The sequence below is a fragment of the Delphinapterus leucas genome, chromosome 4 (assembly GCF_059928025.1).
Source record: "Delphinapterus leucas isolate spDelLeu-1000000601 "Yukka" chromosome 4, BTC_Dleu_Yukka2, whole genome shotgun sequence".
NCBI classification, from domain to species: Eukaryota; Metazoa; Chordata; class Mammalia; order Artiodactyla; family Monodontidae; genus Delphinapterus; species Delphinapterus leucas.
Window position 1 is genome coordinate 128281202 of NC_143132.1, and position 12861 is coordinate 128294062.

Consider the following 12861-nt stretch of genomic DNA (forward strand, 5'->3'; position numbering starts at 1 on the left):
CTGAGGTGAGTGGGGGGATTATTTCCAGGGCCCTCTGCAGATACCAAGATCTGGGGATTCTCAAGTCCCTTATATAAAATGGTGTAGCATTTGCATATACCCTACTGCACATCCTACTGTGTACTTGAAATCATCTCTAGATTACTTATACTACCTAATACAATGTAAATGCTATGTAAATAGTTGCTAGCATGTGGCAAATTCAAGTGTTGCTTTTTGGAACTTTCTGGATTTTTTTTTTTTTTATCTGAATGTTTGCTATCCGTGGTTGGTTGAATCTTCGGATCCGTGGATACCAAGGGCCGACTGTCACATGGGCTTTGTTGCCCTTGAGTGTTGTGGAGCAAATGCAAACCTATTTCAGTGGTTGGAGTGAATAAAGGTTTGAAATCAGACAGGAGAGACGCCTGAAAGGTGAGCCCTTGTACTGAAATCCTGTGTGTCCAGCACAGACACAGGGAGAAGCGTCTTTTCTACAGCAAGTAAAAATAGTGTCAAGAAGCTGGAACACAGAGCAGAGAATGATTTTTAAGAGACGGAGACCCCCCAAAATGCCTCTTCATCTTTAAAGACTCACAGAGTGTGTTGAGTCATGGAGAAGATGAAGAAAAGGACTTGGGTCTTATGACAAAGTCTAGACATTCAGGACTTTAAAACAGAGCAGGGGACTTCCCTGGTGGCGCAGTGGTTAAGAATCCTCCTGCCAACGCAGGGGACACGGGTTCGAGCCCTGGTCCGGGAAGATCCCACATGCCGCGGAGCAACTAAGCCCACGCGCCACAACTACAGAGCCTGCGCTCTAGAGCCCGCGAGCCACAACTACTGAAGCCCGCGCACCTAGAGCCCGTGCTCTGCAACAAGAGAAGCCACCGCAATGAGAAGCCTGTGCACCGCAACGAAGAGCAGCCCCTGCTCGCTGCAACTAGAGAAAGTCTGCGCGCAGCAACGAAGACCCAACACAGCCAAAAATAAATAAATAAAATAAATTTATAAAAATAAAAAAAAAGAGCAGGACATCCTGTTCCCCAAAGGCAGCCTGTCACTTTGAGAGATGGCACAGGTGGCAAATGGAGACGGGTTCAAGAAAGGCTTGGAGGGAGTCACACCTGACTCAGGCAGGTGTGTTACTTGGGGAATTCAAAGACTGGGGCAACTGTGCCTGATGAAAGAACTCTCCTGACCTTCCCAAAACCACCATAGCCAGTGAAGCCATAGGGATGGGCAGGCCAGAGTGTGTGGGATAGCAAACCATTGAGCTATCATTCTACATCCACGACGACGGTATCAGTGAATACATTGAAAACAAGGTACCAGTAACTCATACGTCCGCACCTGACAGAATGTACTGTTGTCCCACTTCTGTGGAAGCACATGGCACACTGGAGGGGAAATTAAAAACACCCAGAGTGCATCCACCTAATATACATGGAACAAACATTGTTAAACTATCGAAGGGACGCCACATTTATTTATAGCCTGTGTGAGAAACTCACATGCCTCAGGCCAGCCCTAAGGTAATAATTCTAACCTTTGAGTGATGGAGGAGGTGTCTTTATGAAATCAGGGTCTGAAAGGCGTCCATGATTCCACCAGAAGCACAGGGGCCTCAGCTGCAGGGGGAGGTGAGAAGCAGTAGAGTCAGCAGGGGAGGCCGGGGAACACAGGCAGCTCTGTGTGGCAGGAGGTGCAAGTTGGAAGTTTCAGGACAGGAGTTGGAGACATAAACAAATATCAGATCACGGTGGTTCCCTATAATTATAATGACCATATATTATTCTTTAAATTGGGACACTTTAAAAAAATTAAACATTTTGTTTTGAGATAATTATAGATTCACATGCAGTTGTAAGAAATAATACAGAGAGGTCCTGAGTACCCTTTACCCAGTTTCCCCCAATGGTAATGTTTTGCAAAACTATAGTACAATGTCACAGACAGGAGATTGACATTGATACAGCGAAGATACAGAGCCTCACCACAAGGATCTCTGCAGCTGCGCCTTTTAGCAACACCCAATTCTCTCCCACCTACTGCCTCTTTAACCCCTGGTATCCATTTTTCTATTTCTATAATTTTGTCATTTCAAGAGTGCTATATAAATGAAATCATACAGTATGTAACCTTTGGAATAGTTTTTTTTCACTCAGCGTCATTCTCTGGAGATTCATCCAGGTTGTCACACGTATCAGTAGTTCATCCCTTTTTATTGCTGAGCAGTATTCCATGGTGTGGATGTGACACGGATTGTTTAACCACTCACCTGTTGAAGGACATTTGGATTGTTTCCAGGTTTTAATTTTTTGAGGACCCTCCATACTGTTCTCCACAGTGGCTGTACCAAATTACATTCCACTAACGGTGCACAAGCGTTCCCTTTTCTCCACATCCTTGCCAGGGGCGTTGTCCCTAATTTTTATTATATCCATTCTGATAGGTGCGCAGTGATACTTTATTTTGGTTTCAATTTGTACTTCCCTAATGGCTAATGATGCTGAACACCTTTTCATGTGCTTGTTTGCCATTTGTATATCAGTAAAGCGTCTGTTCATGTCTTTTGCCCATTTTCTAACTGCATTGTGGTTTTTTCTTTTAACTTTTGAGTTTGAGTGTTCTTTATATATTCTAAATACTACCAGTCTTGCTGAATATGTGGTTTGCACATATCTCTCTCACCCTGTAGCTTGTCCTTCTATCTTCCTTACCGAGTCTTTCATGGAGCAAAAGTTTTAAATTTTACTTAAATCCAATTTATCATTTTTCCCTTTTATGGATCGTGCTTTTGGTGTCAGGTCTAAGAACTTTTTGCCTAGCCTTAGATCCGAATGAGACACATTGGGAGCAGATAGAAACAACAGGAATAAACCACAACTGCACAGGGCAAATCAGGGTGTCTGGTTACACTGTGTACATGCCGTGATAAATAGCTGTACTTAATCTTGTAGGTAAAGGAAAGTAACAAGATGAGATTTAGGTAGAAATGGATTGGCAGGGCTGAAACTGGAGGAGTGAACCCCTTAAGGAGGGGCTTTTAAAATTCAAAGAACCCAGAAGGTCGGGGTGGGAAGAAGCCTCAGAAATCAAGTCCCACCTTCTCAATACATGGATGAAGACACTGGGGCACCAGTGACGTGTACCCTCATCAGGAGATTCTTAATCACAAACCATGGAAACCTTCAGTGGAGGAGTTGAGAATTCATGCCGCTGGGGATCTTGTTAAAACGCACATTTTGATTCAGTAGGTCTGGGGTGGGGCCTGAAAGCCTGCATTTCTAATGCTTTCTCAGGTGATGCCTGTCCTGCTGGTCCACGTAGCAAAGTTTAGAGAACATTAAATAGCTCTCAGAATTACCGGGTGAGCCAGAAAACCAGGGAAAGTGGCTTCAGGTCAGGAATAATGCTCAGATCACACGGGGAAGTAGGAACGGGCACTGCGGGGCCCTGCTGGCACTGAGACCCACACCGCTGCCACCCTTGCTGAGTGGATCCCATGGGGACCTGTTTCTTCACATCATGAGCTTCAGAATCACAGGCTGGCATGGGGCATCTGACTGGCAGAGTGGGGTTCAGGCTGGTCTCTTCCTGCAAGGGAAGCTGGGAAAGGGAGCTCCCCTAGTCCAGCTGGCCTAACCCATACAGTGGGGTATCCTCAAGCTCAGTTCAAAGGGGATAGACAGCCAGAAAGAATGACAGTTGTCCACTACATCCTTCTCTTGGGGACAAAGTCTACAGTCTCCTAACAACCAATAAGGTTTAAAGTGATGAAATCTGGGAGGGAGAACACATTCACTCAAGTGTGTGAGGACCAATAATAACTTTTTATTCCTCTACCTATTAAAGAAATGAGTGGGTATTTGTTGTCTGCTATGAGCAAAGCACTGAGGGGAAAATATCCTGTGTTCATATTTCCATCTCGTCAGGAACTAGGTTCCAGATATCTCTGCAAATTTCTTCAGGCTTATGACTTTACTCTGACCTGCAGAAATCACGGAACGGCCTCTCCTCAGGGAAGAGAAGTTTCCCTGGCATCCATGATGCCTTCGAACCTCCGTTCAGATTTCAATTCATTTGCACTAAATTGTTAAACTCCATTTACTTATTTTACCAGCAGGCTCATGGCACATTCTTCTTCATACAGAGGGGAGAATGGGCTGTCTTTCTGGAACATTCCAAGGCATAGTCAAATAATGATGATCTTATAACAATCAGAGCGAGATATGACACGCCATATGGAAAAAGCGTCAAGATGTTCAAAGCTCGCAAAGTAACAAACAACGGAAAGGAAGGAAGATAGAAGTTGTATTTGCTAACAGATGGTCAGTATGAAAATCTGCAATCCTAATTCAAATATGCAGATATGTACGTTTATGAAGAAAACTGGAAATGGTAACTGAAAGGGTAAACCTGTAAGATTTTTTCTTCTTATTTAAATCTCATTGAAAAGATAATTGTCTAAACAACAAAAACAAACCACAATGGCTTTGGGGGGTTATAATATATATATATATAAATAAAATATATGACAACAAAATCAAGAAGGCTAGGATGGGTGAAATGAAAGCATAGATTGTAAGGTTCTTATACAATATGAGTAGTGAATAAAACATCTCTTGAAAGTATAACATGATAAGTTAAAGAGGTATAAACCTTAAAGCAAACTACTAACATAACAAAACAAAGAGCTATAGCTTATAAGTCAACAAAGGCAATAAAATGAAGCATAAACAATACTCAGTTCATCCAAAAGAAGGCAGAAAAGGAATCAAAAGGGAACACAGAACAGATGGGACATGAACTCCCGTTTTTTAAAAAAAGTATTTCTTTTAAGCAGTATAAAGTTGGGTCTTGCTTTTTTATCCATGTAGAAAAATCCAGGCACAGATGACTTCACTGATGAATTCTACGAAAAATTTAAGGAAGAAATAATAGCATTTCTACACAAACTTTTCTAGAAAATTGAAACGGAGGGAATCCTTTCCAACTCATTCTATGAGGTCAGTATTACTCTGACACCAAAACCAGACAAAAGACATTACAAGAAAAGAAAACCACAGACTATATCCATCACTAGATTGATGCAAAAATTCAAAACAAAATGTTAGCTAATCAAATCCAACAATGTGTTAAAAGGGATTATACATCACTGGTGAGTTTATTCCAGGAGCAGGGTTGGTTTAACATGTGTCAGCTGATCAATACAATTTATCATATTAATGAACTAAAAAAGAAAAACCCTACAATCATCTCAAATATGGAGAAAAACACTTGACGAAATCCAACATCCACTCCAGATAAAAGCTCACAGCAAATAGCTGTTCTTCTAAAGGAAACTTCTTCAAATTGTTGAACCACATTTATGAAAAACCTAGAGGTAACATCTTAGTTAAAGGAGAAAGACTGACTACTTAAGGTCAGGAGCAAAACAAGAATGTCTGCTCTAACTACTTCTCTTCAACATTGTACTGGTGGGTCTAGCCAATGAAAATAAGGCAAGGAAAAGAAATAAAAGACATTCAGGGCTTCCCTGGTGGCGCAGTGGTTGAGAGTCCGCCTGCCGATGCAGGGGACACGGGTTCATGTCCCGGTCCGGGAAGATCCCACATGCCGCGGAGCGGCTGGGCCCGTGAGCCATGGCCGCTGAGCCTGCGCGTCCGGAGCCTGTGCTCTGCAACGTGAGAGGCCACAACAGTGAGAGGCCCGTGTACTGCAAAAAAAAAAAAAAAAGACATCCAGATTGCTAATAAAGAAGAAGAGCCATCCTTAATTGCAGGCAGCATGATCTCTTATGTAAAAAATCTGATGAAATCTATGAAAAAGACACTGGAACTAATAAATGAGTGTAGCAATATTGCAGGATACAAGAACACACACACACAAATCAACTGTATTTCTATATACTAGCAACCAATGGTCCAAATTAGGAAATAATGTTTAAAATGTACAACTGCAACAACAAGTAATACTTAGAGGTGAATCTCACAAAATTTGTGCAAGACTTATCCACTAAAACTACTAATCACTTTTGAGAGAATTTAAAGAAGACCTAAGTAAATAGAGAAATATATGTTTTTCACGAATTGGAAGACTCAATATTGTTGATATCAATTCTTCCCAAACTGATCTATAGATTCAATGCAATCCCTATTGAAATCCAAGCAAATTTTCTTTTGGAGAGAAATTGACAAGCTGATTCTAAAAGGTATGTGGAAGTACAGAAGACTGAGAATAGCCAAAATACGTTTCATGAAGGACAAAGTTGGATGACTAATGCTAACTGGTTTCATGACTTATTGTAAAGCTGCAGTAGTCAAGACTATGTATTATTGGCATCAAGACAGACAAATAGATCAGTAGAACAGAATAAAGAGTCCAGAAGAAGTCCACACATACACAGACAACTGAGATTTTACAAACGTGCAAAAGCAATTAGGTGGAGAAATGCTAGTCTTTTCAATAAACGGTGCTGGGACATTTGGGTATCTCTATGCAACAGCATGACTTTCATCAATGTCTTATAGAAAACACAAAAATTAACTCAAAGTGGATCAAAATCTCAAAGTAAAACCTAAAGCTATAAAGCTTCTAGAAGAAAACATAGGAGAAAATCTTTGTGAGCTTAGGTAAAGCAAAGATTTAATAAGACACCAAAAGCACAGTCTATAACAGAGCAAATGAATGATTTGGACTTCACTGAAATTAAAGATACCTGCTCTTAAAGGACCCTGCTAAGAGAATGAAAAGACAAGCTACACACTGGGAGAAAATAAAGCATACATCCGAAAAAGGATATCAGATGCAGAATATGTAAAGAACTCTCAAAATTTAATAATATAAAACAAACAAGCCACTTAAAAATGGACAAAAGATTTAACAGATATTTTAGCAAAGAAGATATATCGGTGGTAAATAAGCATATGAAAATATACTTAACAGCATTAGTCATTAGGATCTGGAAATTAAAACCTCAGTGAAATACCACTTCACACCTCAACTTATAAAAAAGCTGATCCTATCAAATGTTGGCAAGGATGTGAAGGAACTAGAACTCTTACATACTGGGAAAGTAAAATGACACAACTTTGGAAACAATATGGCAATTTCTTAAAAAGTTAAACATACACCTACCATATGATCCAGCATTCTACTCCTAGGTATTTACCCAAGAGAAAAGAAAGCACATGGCCACACATGAATATTCATAGCAGCTTTATTTGTAATAACCCCAATCTAGAAGCAACTCAAATGTCCATCAGTGGTGAATGGATAAACAAATTGTGGTGTATCTATCCAACGGAACGCCACTCAGCAGTAAAAAGGAATGAACTATGGCAGCACGTAAAGATATGGATGTGTCATAAAATAATTATCCTAAATGAAAGAATCTAGATTAAAAAAAAGCACATAAAAATCAAATATGTTCATTAGTGATCAAAAAATGAAAATAACAAGCTATTAAACTCCAAGTTTAGACTCCAGTCAGTGAAGAAAACACTGATGATAGGAAATGATTAGTGACCTGGAGATCAAATGAGGGGATTTTATTTTCATTTTCAAATGTTGATGAGAAATGGCAAGTTGATTTCAACAATCAGAATCTCCCTGATTATCAACTCATGTGATCAGATGTCAATGTCCATCCTTCCAAATCAGTTCACCTGCAGAGAATCCGTTCTTTTTATTATTATGGGCAATTTTGAACAATGAATAGAATGAACAGTATAATAACGTCTCATGTTCCCATTACTCAGCTTCAAAAATTTTCAACTCGTCACCTATCTTGTTTCATCTGTATGTCCCCACCCACTCCCTGTGCCTGCAGCCCCCAGCATCATGCTGTTTCATCTGGAAATATTTGTTTGTGTTCCTACAAGAAGAAGATTATTTTCAGTCTCGGTTTCAGATTTCTAGTAATTCAGAACGAGTGCTGGCAACTTCATCTGAAAATCTTGGAGGGGCTGGGGAGGAATAGTAATCACATTGATTAACCTGCCAAGAGATTTTTCTTTTCTTTCTTTAAAAAATAAATTTATTGATGTATTTATTTATTTATGGCTGCGTTGGGTCTTCGTTGCTGCGTGCAGGCTTTCTTTAGTTGCGTCGAGCAGGGGTTACTCTTCGTTGCGGTGCGCGGGCTTCTCATTGCGGCGCATCTCTTGTTGCGGAGCATGGGCTCTAGGCATGCGGGCTCAGTAGTTGTGGCTCGCGGGCTCTAGAGCGCAGGCTCTGTAGTTGTGGCGCACGGGCTTAGTTGCTCCACGGCATGTGGGATCTTCCCGGACCAGGGGTCGAACCCCTGTCCCCTGCATTGGCAGGCGGATTCTTAACCACTGCGCTTCCAGGGAAGCCCAAGATTTTTCTTAAGAAAATTAAAAAATAAAAGATTTATCTTCTCTGTTTACAAAAAAAAGAAAAAAGAAAGTTGCCTTTTCTGTAGCTAGCAGGCAGTGATATCCTATTAGACTCTATGTGAAAATCCTAGGAGCTGTTGTGTAATGTGACCATTATCCAGGAAAGGAGTGTGCATTTTTAGATGGAAATGTGAAATTCTAGAACATATTCCCTGTGGTCAATGAGGCTTCTAAGGGCATCCACACTTGCTTTACAGGAGGCTACTTGATATGGGAAATCACCGAACAGATGTTGTGCTCCTGTGAGTTCTTCTGAGACATCAGCTCCCTGGAGATGATTTCAAAAGACAGTGAGATTCTTTGTTCTTCAAAACCTTCAAATCTCTCAGCCCCCTTTTCTTTTTTCTTTTTCTCTTTTTTTTTTCTGCTGTGGAACCATCTCCCTTCTCAGATGCAATAGCTCTACTAGTTGCTGCCAAGGGAAATACTGCATTGAATCCAAAGTATTTCTAGTGGAAAGGAAATAATTTTGAAAACAGAAATATTAGGGATACAGCTTCTTTTTTTTTTTTTTTTGCATTTAGGTATGTTATTCATAAAAGAAGTGCACAAATCCTTAGCACATAGCTTGACGGGTTTTTACATATGTATGTATTCATGTAACCGTCACCTGGATACAAATGTGGAACTTTTCTAGGACCCCAGCAAGCTTCCTCATGTATATTCCCAAGATCAATAACACACCCCCTGCCCCCTCCAAAGTAACACTCTTCTGACTTCTACAATCAGAGCTCGGTTTTTTCTGTTCTTGAACTCACCTAAATGGAGTTATGTATTCTCTTAGGTCTAGCTTGTTATGGTCAACATTGTCATGAGATTCATCCATACTGTGTGTAGCAGTAGTTCATGCCTCTTCAAAAAAAAATTATTATGTACTATTCCATTGTATGAATATTGCCCCAATGTACTTATCTATTCTCCTGTTGATGGGTATTTGGGTTGTTTCCAGTTTGGGCCTGTTAGGAATAGTAATGCACACCCTGGTCAGTTATGTGTATGGTAACCATCTTCCCCCAGACTACGCCCTTGCCTTTTCACTTTCTAATATGTCTTTTGATGAAGAAGTTATTAATTTTAATGAAGTTCAATATATTTAGCTTTTTCTTTATGGTTACTGCATTGTGTGTGCTGCTAAAGAAGCCTTGCTTACCCCAAGGACATGAAGATTTTTTCCTATGTTTTCTTCTAGAAGATTTTTGTTGTTGTTGTTGTTTTACATTTCGTGTTTAGGTCTATAATCACTTTCAATTTAATTTTTGTCTGTAACATGAGATGGGGGAAGATTTGTATTTTTCCACCTGGATATACAATTGACACAGCAATACTCGTTGAAAAGACCATCTTTCTCCCACTGAATTCCAGTAACACAATTCATCGACGATGTAAGCGTGGTCTATTCTATTCCATTAGTCTAGTCTAGTCTAGTCTGTTCATTCGTCTATTTGTTTATCCATATGCAAATCAAACTATCTTAATTATTATATCTTTATAGTAAGTCTCATTATCCGGTAATAATAATTTCTCCTACTTTACTTTTCTTTTTTTAGATTGTTTATAATTATTTTAAGTCCTTTATGTTTCCAAATGAATTTAGAATCAACTTGTCAATTTCCACAGCACAACTCAGAAAAATTTTATTGTTATTGTATTGACTCTATAGATATTTGGGGGAGAAGTGACATCTTAACAATATTGAACCTTTCAATGGACATGGTATATCTCTCCATTTATTTAGACCTTCTTCAGTGTCTCTTGACAATGTTTTGTAGTTTTCAGTGTAGAGGTCCTGCACATCCTTCATTAGATTTTCTTATTTTTGTTACTATACATGGCACTGTTTTATACTTCATTTTCTAATTGTTGCTAGCACGTAGGCATACAATTTTTAAAAATTGACCTTGTATCCAGTGACCTTTCTAAATTCTTTTATTAATTCTCAAATCTTCTGTAGATTCATTTCTGTGTATACAATGATGTCATCTGCAAATAACGTTGGTTTCATTTCTTCTCTTCCAATTTTTAATACCTTGTAATTTCTTGTCCTTGTCTTATTGAACTGCCTAGATTTCCAATATAATGTTGCATAGAAATAGCGAGAGTGGGCAATCTTTCTTGTTTGTCAGCTAAGAGGAAAGCATTCAATAATTTATCATTAAATGTGATATTAGCTACAGGTGTTTTGTAGATTTCCTTTACTAGATTAAGAATGTTCCCCTCTTCCTAGTTTTCTGAAAGTTTTTTTTAAAATCACAAACAAGTGTTGCATTTTAGCAAATGCTTTTACCACATCTGAGATGATAATGTTTTTTCTCTTTTACTTGGTCACTATGATGAATTGCATCACTTTTTGATTTTTAAATCAACTCGTGAAACAAACTGACTTTGATCATGATAAACCTCTTTATATACCCCTGGATTTGCTTTGCATTTTCTTTAAGATCTTACATTTCCATTTTGAGTAGTACCTGGAAACGTTACGTGCATCGTGGGTGCTCAGGAGTGGCATAAACTTCTGATTGTGCCTGGGTCAGACTCTGGGTCATTGCTGGGAGGGCTTCACCCAGGCGTGGTTTCCTCACTCCTGTCTACTCTAAACCTCACTCCTGTATACTCTGACCTCGTCACTCTGCAAGGAGCACTTCAGGAAAAAGACCATTTTAATCTTAGGCCAGTCAAAATGTGCTCACTTTTGGTGGATCAGAATGGCACTGGGGTAATGCCAATCCCAGCAGTCTAGTGGCGTCCTGGAGCTGGCTCGCAACAGCTGATGGTTAAAATTTCAGGAATTTTGAAAGCTTGATATTGATTACAACAATGATTAAAAATAAATTATATAAACTTGCAATTAAGTAAGTCATATTTTGAAAAGGTAAGAAATACCCTAAACTCATCACTTTTAATTATATTGCTATCATCTTTGTCCTATGGGTAATTTACATTTATTGTATATATATGGTGGAAATGCTACAAAGGATTGGCCACTGATCATCTTTTTCCAACTCTGTATTTAGTGCCATCACGTGGGAGCTTGAAATCAGCTATGGTGCGAGTATCTACACTATGGAAAACAGCAAACACTACAAATCAGGGTTTTGAATTTTTCCCCAGAGAGCTGGTTGTTAAACTTTTGCAAGCCCACCACTGTAGCAACTCCCCCATCTGCTCACTACGTCTTTTCCCTGTTTGGCAACGTCCAGCGTACTCTATATTTACCAGCTTACTTGGTTGTGTACTTTTCCTACTAGAAGATAAATTCCATGAGGGTGGAGAGTTTTGTTTGTTTTCTTCACTATAGTATCCTTAGCACCACCCACAGTGCCCGGCACATGGCAGGCCTCGATACACAGCTGTTGAATGAATGAACGAATGGATGAGTGAATGAATGGATGGCGAGTGTCCTCCCATCTACCCCTGCCTAACTCCTGCAGGTGCCCAGTCATCAAGCCCCAAGGATGTGGGCCTTCTGCACTGGCTCTCTCTTCACCCCCCCCTACTCCCAAGGGCCCCTGGGACCAACAGCCTTGCCCTGGATTTCCCCACCTCTACTTTCACCTGCGTGCTAAGTCCCCTTCCACAGACCCTCCAGGAAGGCTGTACAAAGACACAAACTAACCCTCATCATTCCTGCCTCAAGCCTGCTGTGATTCCTGCAACAGCATTTAAGAAATCTAGGCCAGGCCCTGCACCTGCTGCTTCTTGTTACTCAGAAGGATCTCATTTTGACGGTAGCCTAAGGCTCCTTGGAGATGCTTCAGCTGTTTGTCATCTGATGTTCAAGTGGGAGAGGCAGAGGGGTGGGCTTCAAAAGCACCCCCAACACACACATCTGGAACACATTGGCTTTTATCTATTTCACTAAAGTTTTGGATCTTTGCAACTGTGTTTGAAAAAAGAATTTCACAGATCTCTAGGATAAAGTCTATGGGCTGTTCTCTTGACACCCATAGATCCACATTCTTCCTTCTCTGCCCTGCTCTGTAGGACTTCTAAGGACAATGCCAATCAAGTTCCCTTGCCTGCTGTGCTCCCTGGGGTTTCAACCAATGGGGAGGCATGGATGGAGATGGGAGGAGGGACAAGAGATGGGTCAGAGTATTTATGCCCCAGCTCCCTCCTTGCCAGATTGTGGTTGGCACAGGCTGTGTCCCTCCATCTAAGGCCACAGCTCTCTTACAGCTGCAGGTCCCCTTTTTCCAGTTACTGTTCCCCTCTTTTAGCCCTCTGAAACTAGTGACGTAACAACTTTCCCCTCCCACTGATGCAGGGTGCTTCACAATGGTTGGATTCCCCGAGCCCTGCCCACACCTGTGTATGCAGCCCTTTTATTAACTCTCCTCAGCCTCCCTTTTGAGTGTGCTGGCTGTGTCCTGGAACCCCGACCCCTTCCAAGCCCTTATCCCTGAGTGTGCCTTACAAGCCCTCATTCTGCATCACTGCGCCCTGCCTCCACACAGCT